The sequence below is a fragment of the Zonotrichia leucophrys genome, chromosome Z, assembly GCF_028769735.1.
Source record: "Zonotrichia leucophrys gambelii isolate GWCS_2022_RI chromosome Z, RI_Zleu_2.0, whole genome shotgun sequence".
Taxonomy (NCBI): domain Eukaryota; kingdom Metazoa; phylum Chordata; class Aves; order Passeriformes; family Passerellidae; genus Zonotrichia; species Zonotrichia leucophrys.
Window position 1 is genome coordinate 8289794 of NC_088200.1, and position 15100 is coordinate 8304893.

The following is a 15100-nucleotide window of genomic DNA, read 5'->3' on the forward strand; positions in this document are numbered from 1 at the left end:
TCCTGAGGAAGGAGGGCAGCCCACTGGTGAGGCCTTAGTGTAAACCCTTAATTAGCAACCACTTCTAGTTATGCTTCGAGGCAGGAGGATTTGGATTTGTGAGGGCACAGCAGGGATGGAGATCTGCTGGGTGTGACCCACAGCTCTCTTCCTGGGAGAGTCCCCCTTGGCACGTTCCCCAGACCCAAATCCTGGCAAGGCACATTCCCTGGGGCTGGAGAAACACAGCGTGCCTCTGTGCTGGCATGATCCTGCCTTACATCCAGGGCTGCACAAAGCCTTTTCAGCTCCAAGAGCCCAAGGACTGAGCTGGACATCCCACGGGGCAGCACCCAGCTACTCTGCAGAGCTGCTGCCCCTAACCAGGGGCCCACGTGGTCAGTGCAGCCCAGTCCCAGGAGGGCCACATCTCCTCTCCTGCATCCCATGTGCGTGCGAGAGGGATGGCAGTTGGGGATGCCCCAGGAGACGCTCTCTTGGAGGCTGTTTCCCTCCTTTAATCCCATTTGGCTGTCCTCATTTGCTGCTTTCCTGCACATCTCGTGTGGTATGTCGATTCGCTGTCGCTCTGGTTTATTAATCAGAGTGTCAGGCAGGGGCAGATCAAATGGCTTACAAGAGCCTAAGTACGTTACAGCAATGCTATTATCTCTCTCCACTAAAATTTGTAATCTCCATGAAAAATTAGAGCAAGCTGCTCTGACAAGCCCCATTCTCCATATGCCCCACGAGCAGGACCCTAATTATTTTACCTTTTTTTAACTCTTTATTAATCCCATCCTCCATCAGCTGCCTGTTATTTTGCCTGGGATTCGTGCACTGACAAAAGAGATTGGCTTCACAAATGCTTTTAATCCCCTGGTGCTCGCAGACTGCCAGTGTGAGACTGCTCTGATTGCATTGAGATCCCTGCCAGAGAGGCAAGCAGCTGCTTTTGTGGGGTCCCTCATACTTTTTGGGGTGATCTTGCCTGGGGGGGTGGCCATGTCTGAGGCTCCTTCCTGAGGTACCCAGCAGGTGGTGGTCATGTATAAGTAATTCCTCACTGTGTTTTCTTATCGGAGGATTTTAATGTTTTATTCAGCTTCAGGTTGATGTTATCCATCTCTTGGGCTTCCAGTGGGGGCTCACCACATCATGAGACTTTCTTTTCATACTTGCCAGGGTGGACACAGTCAGGGTTTGGTTCTTGTTCTCCTTTTTGTGCTCTCCAGACCGCGTCACGTGCAGACTTTCGTATGGATGGAAAACAAGCAAAACCTCTTATCACTCCTGCAAGTCTAGTTGACACAGTCTTTCCACTCTTTGACTGCATTTAATACCTTTTATTTCACATCTTTCAGCACTTTACAATAGGACCAATATGATATCCATAACAATTTGAGGGGATGGTGTCTGGAGGGAGAGAACAGATTGGCCTGGGATGGGGATGATGCTGTGGGTGTACCTGGGCTGAGAGAAACATTGGTGGGCTGGGAAGGTGGGGTGCTTGTGTCCACTTTCTGGGGGTGAGAAGCAGTGCTATGGTTGTCACCCAGTCCCTTCCTGGTGGCTGTTGGGACAGCTGTTGTCCTCTGGGGACAGATCCTGGAAAATCTCACTAGTTCTCCCAAGAGCTGCAGCCAAGCTGAACCAGAGGGACATGCTGGGGCTGGAAATGGAGAATTCAGGAATATGTCTGTCAAAATCTTCGGGGCAGAGGGGAGCTGAGGGTGTGCATATTGGTTTTGCTGGGCTGGAGCCTGTCTGGGCATTGGTGAGGGTCTGGGACTGCAAGGGCTGGTCCAGTTTGGCGCTGCTGGGTTTGCAGCCCCATTTCATCCCAGGGGTGCTCAGTCTGCCAGCTGAACCCCATGGGCATCAGTACAGGACTGCCAGGGGGCACAGTACTCCATCTCACTGCCCTTCAGCATGGAAATACCCACAGGTACCCAGGGAATTTTTAATTCCAGGAGCCACCTACTTTCCTGGAGAGGCCAGAGGTGTTCTCAGATTCTCCAGCTTGAATGTCTGACCCCAATGCCACTGCTTTGTGTGGGAAGTAAGTGGTTCCTCTCTGCTTTTTACTCTCTGCCACATTTATGTCCAGGTGTTTAACTCTGATCTTGGATCAATTTAAACTTATCCATTTTTTCTATGACAAGGGCCTCTGAGATGGTGAAAAATTGACATGGTGTAATAGCAGAGAAATGGCTTTGGATCTGCAGCCAATCTCTCCTGCAGCGTAGAAATGAAGCCCTCCAAACACTACAGAACATCTGAGCAAATTCAATAGTTTCTCATTTTTATATAGGTGTATATATATGTGTGTGTGTATGTACATGTGCATAGCTCCATAATACTCATATTAATATTCTCCACCCATTTCATTGCAGCATCTGGCCATCAGAAATGCAGCTCCTGAGCTGTGGGCTAATGGGATCTGTTTTTATTTGTCCTTGTTATAAAATAGGTACCTCCATATTAACTTTGCAGGGCATTATATTGATGTAGGGCAGTAAACTTTATGGCAGATTTCACAACCCTGTTAAGTGCATCGTCTTAGGCTGTAATATCTATCTGGGAAGACAAGGGAAACCCTTGCCAGCAATACACGCCTGGGAAGGTGGTGTGAAGCTGGGGAAGGAGGGGAGAAGTGGTGCTGATACCTGCAGGACCCTGGGGTGTACAGAAATCTCTCCAGATGCTGGGAAAGGGGTTTGCTCACTGCTTTTTGGCTGCTCACAAATTCTCTGTGAGCAGTGTCCGTGCCAGCAGCAATTGCATCCCTGGGGTTCTGGCTGGCTGCTCCAGAGGCTGTTTGCTCTCCTGCCCCTCCACCCTTCCCATTCCCAGTAAATCTGACGCTATGCACACTGTGGCCGCTGGTCACAGATAACTGCTTAGCTTAAATCCTGCTTGAATTCCCTTGGCTTATCTGCTAAATGGGATCTCGGTTATAAATAGAGTCCTGCAGACATGAAGGTCTATTTGGGCAGGGGCTTGTTTGGCAAGGAGTTTTACACAAGTTTGAGCAAATTGCTGGGGAAAAGCTGAGAGATAATAACAAGGAAAATGATATTAAACTGGCTCCTCTGCTTCCTCCTTATCCCTTAGCTGTTAGCAACTCACCAGGAGAGTACAGCTCTCAAGCAGACAAGGCGTCGCGGGTCTCCAAACTCCAGTCCAGCAATTGCAGCTGTGAAATGCTGTCTCAAAGCCAGGAAAAGGAGAGAAAGTCGTCCTCACATGTGCCCCCATGGCTGCCCTCAGAGAGGAATGGGTCTGTGTGGAGTGAAGATGAGCTCTGTGGCCACTGAGGCACAGAAGCTGCAGGGATGCTGGCCCTCCTCCCCCAGCTCCTATGGCTGGCTGCCATCACTGTCAGCTAATTGGGATGCTGATAATTATTAGTGTTTCATGATTTAATTTTCTCCTCATTACAGTCTCTGCCTCAGCCTAACTGGCGCTGAGCAGATCTCCACAAAAGACCAAAGGAGGTGGTGGGGGTGATCCCCACTGTGCAGGACCCTGGTGAAACCAGATCAGATGCAAACTGTGCCTGGGGGGAACCAGGTCAAAACCCCATAGCTTTGGGACAGTGAAAACCAGGCCGGGCAGTGGCTCAGCAAGGCTGGGGCTGCAACAAGTCAGAAGAATCCTAATTCTTCTGAAAAGCTCTGAGGGATGAATTCAGCACCTGCAAAAGACAACCATCTGGAGGAGGAAGGGAGGTCTGTGTGCGGGAGAAAAGCTTTGTTGGTGTGTGTGTATCAGAAATTGCACAGCAACTCAGGTGAAAAACAGCCAACAAATTAATTTATGTGGGTTAGCACACAACAAACGTTGTGTGGGGAAATCAGTTGGCCGTACAGGTTGGTTGGTCAGTGCCTGGTGGTGATGGGAGCCTCCATCACAAGGGTTCTTGCTGTTGTGTCCTGAGCTGGGCCAGGAAAATCTGCCAGACTTTATCTTGCTCAATTCTCACAGCCTAGCCAGGCATGATCGTACCTGAGCCCCCAGAGCATGCATAATTCAGTACCACTGGCACCTCAAGTACATGAGGAACATCTCTGAAATCCCTGAACTGCATACAGAGGACAATCCTACATGACCATTCCTACTGATGACCTGCAAAGCTCTTGTCTCGACACAGGGAGGTCACTGCTGCAACAGGGATGCTTCGAGACTTTCCTCCCAGGGTGGAGATCATCCCTTTCAGGTATACAGGGCAGGACTGAAATTCCTGCCTGGAAGGCTCCTGTGAGAATTAGTCAGACACTTAATTGTGAAATGGCCCTGAGGGTGTTTGCAGCCAACATGAATTTTCAGGATTTGTTCCATCCTTTTGCTTGTAAAGCCTTTTAATTTCTTTCCCTTGTCTGGTCATCCCCATCAGGGAAGAGTCAGGTTTTCCTGAATCCTGGGGTGCTGCAGGGAAAGGACATTTGAGCAGACATTGCTGGCTGGAATTCAGCACCAAGACCCTTCCCTGCGCACAGTCCAGGACTCAGTTACCAAATAAGCTTTGGCTTGGGTGAGATTCTCCCCAAGGGCAGAGAGGTGGGTAGGGAGCCTCGCAGTAACCTCTGTCTGGATCAGTGCAAGCCCCCATTGATGCCAGCACTGCCTGGCACTGGGCTTGAACCAGAAGTGTGGTGTGGTACAAAAGGGAAACAAGAGAAGCAGCTTGACAGAGGGCAATTTGGGTAAAACAGCATCAGGAGTGTCAAAATAGATTTGTTTCCAATAGAGAAAACACCTCCCCAGGGAGCATGAGGGAGACTTAGGAGTTGTTGGTTTTGGAGGAGAGAGGCCGTGAATTTGATCTGCGAACAAAGGGGAACTGGCAAAGCTGACAGCTTTTGCTCTGATTGCTTTGCTTCCTCTGTGCTGGGCTATGTCTTCTTTTTTTTTTTTTTTATCCTTTAATTTTTTTTCCCTTTTAATTTATTGAAATGCTCTGGATCTCAATTCACTTTCTTTGCTCTTTACTTCTTATTGCTTTGGCTGAAACTTTAAATCCCCAGTATGACTGGGATCAGGGCAAGAATAAAAATATCCCATGGAAAAACAAACCAGCCCAAGGACATGAAAACAAGCTGCAGCGTTTCTGATGTTCAGTTTTGGTAGCAGAGGGTGGCTGTCTCTTGGGAGCAGGACAGGGACACGGGGATGGAGGGCTGTGGGCAATCCCTGCACCACGGGGTGGTCAGAGGGAATTGCTGGGCTGCACTCTGACTCCTGAGGATCAGAGTCTCTGCTAAAATCATCTGCCTGACTTGAAGGGCAGGATAAAGGAGAAATCTCCCTGCCAAGGGGTGAGGCTAGAGGCTTTTCCTGAAGCTAAGAAAGTGCCAAGAAGGAAGCTTTGCCTTGTGAAATGTCCTCTGAGAGCTGAAGGGACATTAAAAAGTAGCTGCCAAACCACCTCCTTGTCTGACGCTGTTTTTTTCAGAAATGAAAATCCTTTTTCACAGGGGCGAACTGAGGCCCAGGGCAATGGTGTGGTATCAATAGGTGGGGAAGGCTTGGAGCAGCACCCCACATTTCTGGGCATCAGCTGTTTTCCCTCTGTGCAGACAGCTTGTGTAGTCAATGTGTCACATTACTCTCCTTTCATCAGCCTGAAATTACCATTTGTAAAAAGGGGAAAGAAATCCAAATCTTCAAGAAGCCACTCAGGCTGTTATCTGAAGCTTGTTTCTTTTTTTGTTGGTTTGGGGGTTTTTTTGGTTGGCTGTTTTTTTTTTTGCCTTTTTTTTTTTAAATCAAAGGAACAGATGTTTCTTTTTGATATTAAATGGGCTGCAGGGCTGGATCCTGCTGTTGCTTCCAGGACTGTGTATCTGGAGTGAAGCAGCAGTCCCTCCAGTTGGGGAGAGGTACTTATTTGCAGCGCCTGACCCCTGGAAATTTTGGGAAAGGGGCTTTCCCCTCTTTGTGGCACCTTGCTGTTATGAATTAGTAACAGATGCATTTACAGCCTGCTTTAGAGTGGCTCTGGGAATATTTCTCCTTCCTGATTGCTCTTTTGTCTACCTCAAAACAGGGCAGGTTTAGTTTTTCTGCAGCCTCCCCATGTGCCTTTGGCTCAGTTTTTCTCTCAGTGGTGCTTTTCAGTGGATGCCACTCAAAGAGACCCAGGGTGGACCAGTGCAGCTCCTCTCAAGAATTTCCTGGGTAAAACCATTTCCCAAGGGCATCCCCAAGCCCTGCTCAACCTTATCCTTTCTGTCAGTGTTGGCAGGTGCAGACCAGCCTCCTGCAGCACCTTGTGTGCAGGGCCTGGCTTGTAAGGTGTTTTTCTGCAGCACTTGGGCTCTTGTCACCTGTGCTGACCCTTCTTGCATTTCTACTCCAGAAGATGTGGTGAGCAACTCTTTGCCCTGGCAATGACCTAGAAGCACAGGGCCAGGGGCTTGTGTCCAGATGAAACCTCCTGCACACACTGCATGGACATGGCCTGCTGTCAGGGTCTGATTCTGCATCTCTGGTCTGTGTCACAGCTGGATTTAGCTCCTGGTAAAAAAGATGAGAAAGCTGGAGCTCAAGTGATGTGCAAGGTTGGATCCCCAGGGCTGAATTTTGTCAAAACAGGGGATTCTTTGCAGGTCATAGTGGCATCTGCTTGCAGGGTATTTGAGCAGAGGCTCAGGAAGGAGCTCAGCAATGCACAGTACTGAACCTCACCATCATCATCCTCACCATCAGAGTGGCAGTGGGGCACAGCAGGGCCAGGAGCTGCAGCACGTGGACAGATGCCTGGTGGAGGGGACAGTTTGTCAGTCCTGTCTCCTCAGGGCTCCCTGCCCTGAAAAGGAGTGGGGTCCACCCCAGAAATGCCTCATCCTGGGCCTGAGAGAGCAAACTTCATGATCACCCTGCTGCTTTGAGAAGCAGCATCTCAGGGGTGTCGATTTAAACACCTAATCTGAAGGAGAGGAACCCTAATTTGGGAGAGATGTGCTGGCCTGGAAACTGCATGAGCACTATTCCTGGCCACACTGCAAAGAATGGTCTCTGTGCCTCCTGCACCACACATGTCCTGACAAAGCCCCAGCTGCTCTCTGAGGACAGTGGCCACTTTTCAGAAAAGGTTATGGGCTCCCTGATCAATAGCTGAGGACTCTCACTGCTCCACATTGGGGCTGAGGTATGGGGGCTGTGGCTGGTTGGGTACAGAAAATAGCTCTGGACTGCATCAGAGGCATCTAAAATGTCAGATTGTCTTTAATCATGAAAATAAAAAAGCAAGAATCCAGTCTGACTGCTTGGCTGTGCTGAAATAATAGCTCATTTGGAAGGTGGAATTTAAGCCTAAAAGCTAACATTTTTGGTGTGTATTTATAACAGGCAGGTGCAGAGAACCTATCTACACTGCATTTAATTTCTTTCACAAGCTCCTTTGATCCAGGCATTACTGCCCAGGCAAAACTGGCACAAGCTCCTTCACAGGCATGACCAACCATGCTGCTGTGAGCTGCCCAGCACTGGAACTGAGAGTGGATTCATTTTAATTGAGTGCTTGGGCTAGCTGCAGCCAGAAATCTTGCTTCAGCTTGTCACCGTGAGCTCATTGCCTCCAAAACCCAAAGCCTTGCCTACCTCACAGGGGTGGAAAAATGGGGCACTTGCCAGGTGCCTGCAGCAGGTCTCAGCTGCAGTGTGTTGGGTGATGCAGAGAAGATGCTGGGACGGGGATGCTGGGATCCCAGTTTGGCTGGGATGGAGCCAGGGAGGTGTTTGTGCAGCCTCTTGAATGCCCATGGGATGTGTGGAGTAAAATCCCTGAAGAGAAGGGCATGAATTCTGGGCTTTCAGCACATTATCACTGTCTGCCCCAGGGCAAGCAGGGAGACCAGGAGCTCTGGGAAAGTCAGGCATCCCTTCCCTGTGAAGGCAGAGATATGACTGCTGGAGTCTGCTCCAAACTCCTCCTGCCCTGCCCTCCAGGGTACAGTTATTTTTGCTAGGAAGGAGAGGCACTTTTAAAGGGTGGCCCATTCTGAACACATCAGATCCAGGCTGGACACAGATCCATCTGGGAGGGAAGACAAACGCATTGCCTGGGCTCCTCCAGTAGCACATGCCTAGCACATGCCCAGTAAAGCCTGCTCCCTCTCCCAAATAATATTTCAGCCTACCACAAGCTCTGGGGTTGCTGGAGCATGGCAACTTCTGTTGCTGACCACTCCTTGTACCAAGAGACAGTGAAGAATTTAAGTACTCCCTCTGCACCTTCTCCATGCCTTTAAGCACTTCTGTTTCCCCTGGCTGTACAAAATCTCTTTTCCAGGCAGCAGTGTCCCACTTGACCAGTTCCTCCAGAAGCTTTCCCAGACCTTGGATTGTCTCCATCTGGGGATCTGGGAGAGCAGGAGCACACACACTGTCCATGTATACAGATGTGCATTGTTACACGGTGATGTTGGTATTTTGCTATTATTTCCTGACAACTCGTACCACACTCTGGAACAGCAGCACCTAGCTCATGAGCTTGGCAGTGCCCCAAAGAGTTTATTTCCATTGTGTAAATCAACCCCATATCTCATTTGTCATCTCACTGATAAGCAGTTTTGGCAGGTCTTTTGGCAGCTTTTAGAAATCAGATTACCCTGAACACGCGGTGCTAGCAGAAGATGTCACCTCAGTGTCCACACCCTTCCCTAATTCACTCATGCCCAGACTGAGCAGGCAGGTGCTTGTGCTCCCTGCCTCAAGGGCTGAGCCCTCTGCTGAGAAACTGGCCATGCATCCCAGCCTGTTTGTCCATTTCTAGCTGGGCAAAACCTCCCTGCTCTTGTGCCACCTTTAGGGGTAGTTTTGTTGCTTGCCTTCAGGTTTGTTTGGAGATCAGCCATAAAAAACCTTGTGGGATGGGAGCCCTTCCAAACCTGCTTGCAATGTGTTTGAATAACAATGGTCCTCTGCTTTGTTCTGCTGTGGGATTGTCCTCCTCTCCTGCTTTTGGGGAGGAATAACCCCTTGCACCAGCACAGAATGGGGGCTCAACAGCTGGAAAGCAGAAGGACAAGGAACCTGGGACACCTGCTGGGCACCAGGCTGTCCATGGGCCAGCAGTGCCCTGGTGGCCAGGAGGGCCCTGGGGTGCATTAGGAGGAGAATTGCAGCAGGCTGGGGAGGTGAATCCACCCCTCTACTCCTCTGGAGTGCTGTGTCCAGATCTGGGCTTCTTAGTAGAGGAGAGGCTGCTCCTGGAGTGGACCCAGCAGAGGGCTGTGAGGGAATGGAGCATCTCTCCCATGGGGAAAGGCTGAGGGAGCTGGATTCCCTGAAAGTCTGTTCAGCCTGGAGGAGAGATGACTGAGAGGGGTCCTCATCAGTGCATAAAGTATCTGAAGGGTGTCAGAGGGTGGACCAGGCCCTGCTCAGCAGTTTTGCACAACAGGGCATGAGGCAATGGGCAGAAACTGATGCACAGAAGTTCCATATGAAGGTGAGGAGGAATTTCTTTACTGTGCAGGTGACTGGAACAGATTTTCGAGAGAGGATGTGGAGTCTCCCTCACTGGTGGCACACTTGAGCTCTCTGGATGCAATCCTGTGCCACGTGCTCTAGGATGGTCAGGGGGGTGGGACTAGGTGGTCCCTCTGTGCCACCTTCCAGCATTCTGGAATTCTGTGACTCTCATGAGTCTCATGAGTCTCTGGAATTCTCTGAATTCTGAGCTCATGGTCCTGCAGACTCTGCTGTGCCTGAAACAGGGACCCTGAGGCACCCTTGAAGGAGGGACTGTTCATTTTTATGGTAATGGCAAATTGATCTTCATGCTCCTTTCTGGCTGTCTTATTGTGTATTTACATTTAACCTGCCAGAGGCTGTGCTTTTTAAAAATTCCTTAGTTGAACAAGCCTTCAATATATGAAATCTGCCCCCTTTCCTTCCTTGCATTGCAGTTTTACCCAGCTGGCCTTTCAAAAGGCTTTTTTTGTGAGGAGGAATGCGCCCATGCTGAGCCTCCAAAAGGCTATTTTTATCCAGCTCCTATGTTCCCTGCACAGGATTCATCTCCTTGGCTCTTTTTCTAGTTTTGATTCTTTTAATGAGTGTCCTCATGGCAATGTCATTCCCTTTTCTCAAGGAAAGACTAGGAAGGGGGATTTTGCCATCCATACATGTATGTGATGGGCACCTCATGTGTGGGTTGTGGGCACTTTTGGCTTGGGGGACAGAGCAAAGTTTCATGGTTTTTTTGGTGAGCTCAGGGACTCAGTGCTTTGTGCAAAATCCTCCCTAGAAATAAAAATATCATGTCAGTATCACACAGGGAAGTGGTCGAGAAATGCTAGTTTTGTTTCAGAGACCTCCTGATGCCACAGTAAGAAGGGAGCATGCAGCTGTTTTTCTAGAAATTGATAAGGGTGTTGTTTTCATTAATTTATTCATGGAAAGTGTTGTCAATCCTTTGAACAGGATTGAACAGGATGAATCCTTTGACTGCCCATGGAAGTTGTGGAGTTACCACCCTTGGAGGTGTCTGAGAAACCAATGGACATGGTGCTTGTGCTGTGCTCTAGCTGACAAGGTGGGGATTGGTCAAAGGTTGCTCTCATTGATCTTGGAGGTCATTCCTGACCTAAAGGACTCTGTGATTCCTCACTGCCTCCCTCAGGACAAGTCTGTTTTTCTCTCTGGACCCACAGCAGTGAGGGTGGGCTGGTCCTGCACTGCAACAGGTGCAGCACACACCCCTGTCAGCCTTGCAATGCTGCTCTGTCAGAAGAGGAATGTCATATCCAGCTGGATCCCTGAGGTCTCTGCGGTCTTTTGGAGGGAAGTGGCACTCCAGGTGGCAGAAATTGCTGGGCACCTGTGGAGGAAACGTGCATGGAACCTTCTTTCAATTTTATTGTTATTAGTCTTTGCTTGTGCAGCAGCCAAGTTGTCTTCTCCAGCAGCTTGGCAGTATTTGAGCCTGTTTTCCTGCCCTGGGCAGTCCCCCATGACCAGTCTGCTGTGCCAGGGATTTTCCCCCAGCACTGCTCGTGCTCTTGTGCACTTGCAGCAGCCCCAGAGCAGAGAGGTGAGATGCTTTCATGGTAAGCTGCACCCTGACACCAGGATTTACCAGATTTCTCTGTGGGACAGCACTGGTTTGCTCACAGCAGTGTTTCCTGCATGCTGCTGGTCCTCAGGGCTCCTTTGGAAACCAGAGTGAGTGCAGTGAGCAGGTGAGGGTGGAGCCTCCCAAGGGCTGGGCTTGGCTCTGCTGAGGGTCCCTTGGGGCCTGCATGGCCAGGTTTGTATCCCACTCTTCCTCAGCTGGATACCCAGGTCAGGCAAGGGGAGAAAGGCCACAGAAAGAGCTGTGAGCCCAGCAGCTCCGTGGCTGCCTTCACCCCATCACAAACGCAAGCTGAGGCTGAGCTGGGGAGCCTTCTGCACTGGGATCAGCCTGATGAGCAGCGGTCTTACTGTATTAATTAGACATCTGGAGAATCTGGCAGGAAGCCCACTTAATTATCCTTGGTGATCAAGATACTCTCAGGATTCCTTCCCTTTTTGCCTTCTCTCAGAGCTTCTTCCCTCCAGTGTGTCACCATTTGCACACCCTGGAGAGACCCTCACTCTTCGCCCAGGTGGGGAAATTACTCTTCCAGACTTTGAGAGCCCAGGAGTGTCCATCAGTCACCAGATACAGCATGGGCAACACAAGGTGGTGGGGAGGGAAAGATGGGGCAGAAAAGTCAGGCTGTGGAGCATTGCCCTTCTTGTGGGCCTGTGCTGCATTGCCTGAAACTGCATTTTGGAGTGTCCTGAAGGCAAGTTTCACATCTCTGGCTAATAGCAGTGTTTGCAGTGCTTTGTCCCTGGTGTTTGGCACAGGGATATCACATATATGTGAGATATCCCTAGGTTTGCCTTCCAGCACCTCCCAGACCCAGGACAGAGCTGAGATGCATTTCCAGCCCTGTGCCCCAGGCTGCTGTGAGGATAGTGAGGCACTGGCACAGGTTGCCCAGAGAAACAGTGGATGCCATTTCCATCCCTGGGAGTGTTCAAGGTCAGGTTGGATGGGGCTCTGAGCAACCTGATGCAGTGGAAAGTGTCCCTGCCTGTGGCAGGTTTGGAATGAGATGGTCTTTAGGGTCCTTCCAGTTCAGGCCATTCTGTGATTTTGTGATTAGCAGCTGTGCACAGGGCAGGGTATTCAGGTGCCCTGTAAACACAGTAACCTGCACTCCACTGGGCAAAGAGCTCCTTGCTGCCCACACTCCCTGCTTGGCAGCTGCTTGCAGCCTGGAGCCCCTTAGCTCTGCCACCAGCTCCTGAGCCTGGTTTTGCATCAGACCCCTCTGTTGTGCAAAGGGATGCTGACACCATCCCCTGATCCCCTGATGGAGCTAAATAGCTGCAAACTCCTCTCTGAACATCCAGTGCCACTAGCAAAAATGGGGAGGGGCCACCTCCTTGATACTGCAACTGGAACTCCAAGGGTAGGAACAGAAACATGAAAAGCACTGGAGGAACAGATCTGCTGCCTTGATCCTTCCTAAAGCTTAAATGGTACTGGTGGGCCATAGGAAACAGTTAGTTTGCAATTAGCACATGGGAGGCACAGTGAGATAATTAGCCACCGGTTAACAGGATGAATGTGAGGACCATTCCCTGCTTACTGATGTTTGGCTAATTTGACATCAGAGGCTTTGCTAAGTGATTGTGAATTGCACGGGAGGTGCAGCGAGCTGGATCTTGCTAACAAGGGTGCAATGATGTGTGACTTGCACCGGGGACATTACCTGCTCCTGTCCCACATGGCTGTAATGTCTCCTGGATTTCTCCTGCTCCCCACCTGCTCTGAGGGCTCTGCCAGAGCTGTCTGCTGGCCTTGGCCCTGTGGGGAGGGAAGGCACAGAGCCCAGCTTGGCAATGGCTCCTTGCACCCCTTGGACTATGATGGCCAAGCTCACAGGAGCACTCTGCCATCCTCCTCTGGTCTGCTTGACCAGCAGCAGGGTTGCATGTTAGGGGACAGGGACCTCAGCATGGAAAGGATGAGGAGGCCTGGCAGAATAATAACAGGTACAAGGAGGTGGCTTTTGCAGACAAAAAATCAGTGTAATGAGGAGTAAGAAGGTACTGCAGTGGATGATATTAAGGAGAAGGGGCAGATAGCACCAAGATGGGCACAAATGAGAAAAGAGGGAAAGGAAAAGTTTTGTGGTGGCCCAAGGGAAACCTGTGGGATGGAGCTTGCCAGACAGGGAAGTATGAGCTCTCTTGTGGTCCTGAGGGACTCTGACGTGCCAGTTCTGTCCTAGGCAGAGGGAATGGCATGGAGACACAAAGAATATCCTTAGAAACCTGGGATGTTGTGGGGCTATTCCCGTGGGTTACAGCCTCAACACCAGGAGACATGAAGCCTTGGTCTGGACAGGTGTCCATCTGCACAGTGGTTGTCTTGCTACCCCCACATCTGGGCACGGTGAGGAACGGGAGGGGAGCAGGGATGCCCTGCTGGTGCCTGCCCAGGCTTGAGACAGGCAGGCCCAGATGTGTCTGTGGAGGCAGCCCTGTGGCTGGGTCAGCACTGTGCGCTGGACTGAGCCAATTGCCCTGCTGGGAGATGGGGATAATTAGCTTGAGCCCAGCGTGGTGCTGATGGTACTTTTGAAAAATGCTGCCTTAGATATTTCAAGGGCGTGCAGCTAAGCAACCTGTTAAATGCTCTTACAAATCTAACAAGATAACCAGCCCCCTGAGAAGCTGAACAAACACTTGCATTTCCACTCAGAGGAGGTGAGCAACCTTTGCAAACGTCAAGCCATTCTCCAGGAGGCCTGGGGGCAGTGCAGGAAGAATCCCCAGGGGCCACAAAATGGGAATAGAAACCCTTGTAAAGTGGCTTGTCTTCAGCAATTTGTCTTTTTGCTCCCTGACTTGAATGAGAAGCTGCAGAGACAGCATGAAAATGAAATATAACCAGGAGGAATACTCCATTTCAGCTCTCCTGCATCTCTTACTGCTCCCTCCGGTCCCTGCCGCTCATCTGCTGAAGTCCAAGGCAAAGTGTTATTGAGCTGCAGGATCTGATTGAATTTTTTTCACATCCCTGAAGGGCCACAGTGACTGGAGCGCTGCTTTGAGCAGGACAGGACATGGTTAGCCAGTTGGCAGGACCAGTCCTCGTGAGACCCAGGCGGTGTCTGGCCCAGACTGCTGAATGAACAGGGGGCAAGGCCAGCTCTCTGTTCCCGTGTGGAGACTGCAGCAGATGTGTGAAGCAAGGATAGAGGCTGAAAGCAAACCTGCCTTGGTAACACTCAGAGAATAGTCGCATCCTGTGTCTGTGGAGAGGAGCTCTCTGCTGCCCACCCCGTTGCCGTGATTCCTCCTAATGGGGATTGATGGGCTGCAGGTAACACCCCTGGGATTAAACTGTGTTGGGAGACAGAGCTTTCTGTCCCTGGATTGAATGTCTTTCTTAGGATGCCCTGCAATTTGACTCAGCTCTGAGCTGCTCACCTGCTGGTAAACCCTGGAGGGCTGCCAACATTTTGGAGAGGAAGGGAGAAGCAACTCACGGCTTCAAGGAGGGCTCTGAGCCACTCCCAAAGCAAATCAGAGAGTGAGCATGGGTCCAGAGGCATCGGAATCATCCTTCCTCTGCAGGGTACAGTGTAGGGGTGTGGTAGACAGCCCCTGCCACCACACAGTGGTGAAATGAGGAAGGCAAAATCTCAAAATTTCAGAGCCTTTGGGGGTACTGCTCTCCTGAAAGCCCTGGGCTGTAGGTGCCCACTGTGGTGACTGGGGGAGCTCATATGGAAATGCAAGGCTGGGCTGGGGTGGAGAAGGTGAGGATGAGATGCTGCTGCTCTGCACTGTCCATTGTTAAGAAGGAATTGGCAGAGGAATCATCCTACCTTTCAGGGTGTGCTCTGCTGCCCATTCAAAGCTGTTCAGCCAGGCCCAGGGGGCTCAGTGTGGTGCAGCTCAGGGAGAGAGAATGCAGCCCCTGTTCCCTGGCTGAGCTGCAGGCAGGAAGCACAAGGGCTCCTGCACCTTTGGGATGGGGGAAGAAGTGTTGTGAGCTCTTGCAGCTATTTGCACAGAACAAGTCCATCCATAGTTTTCAGGATCTCTGTGATGTTCA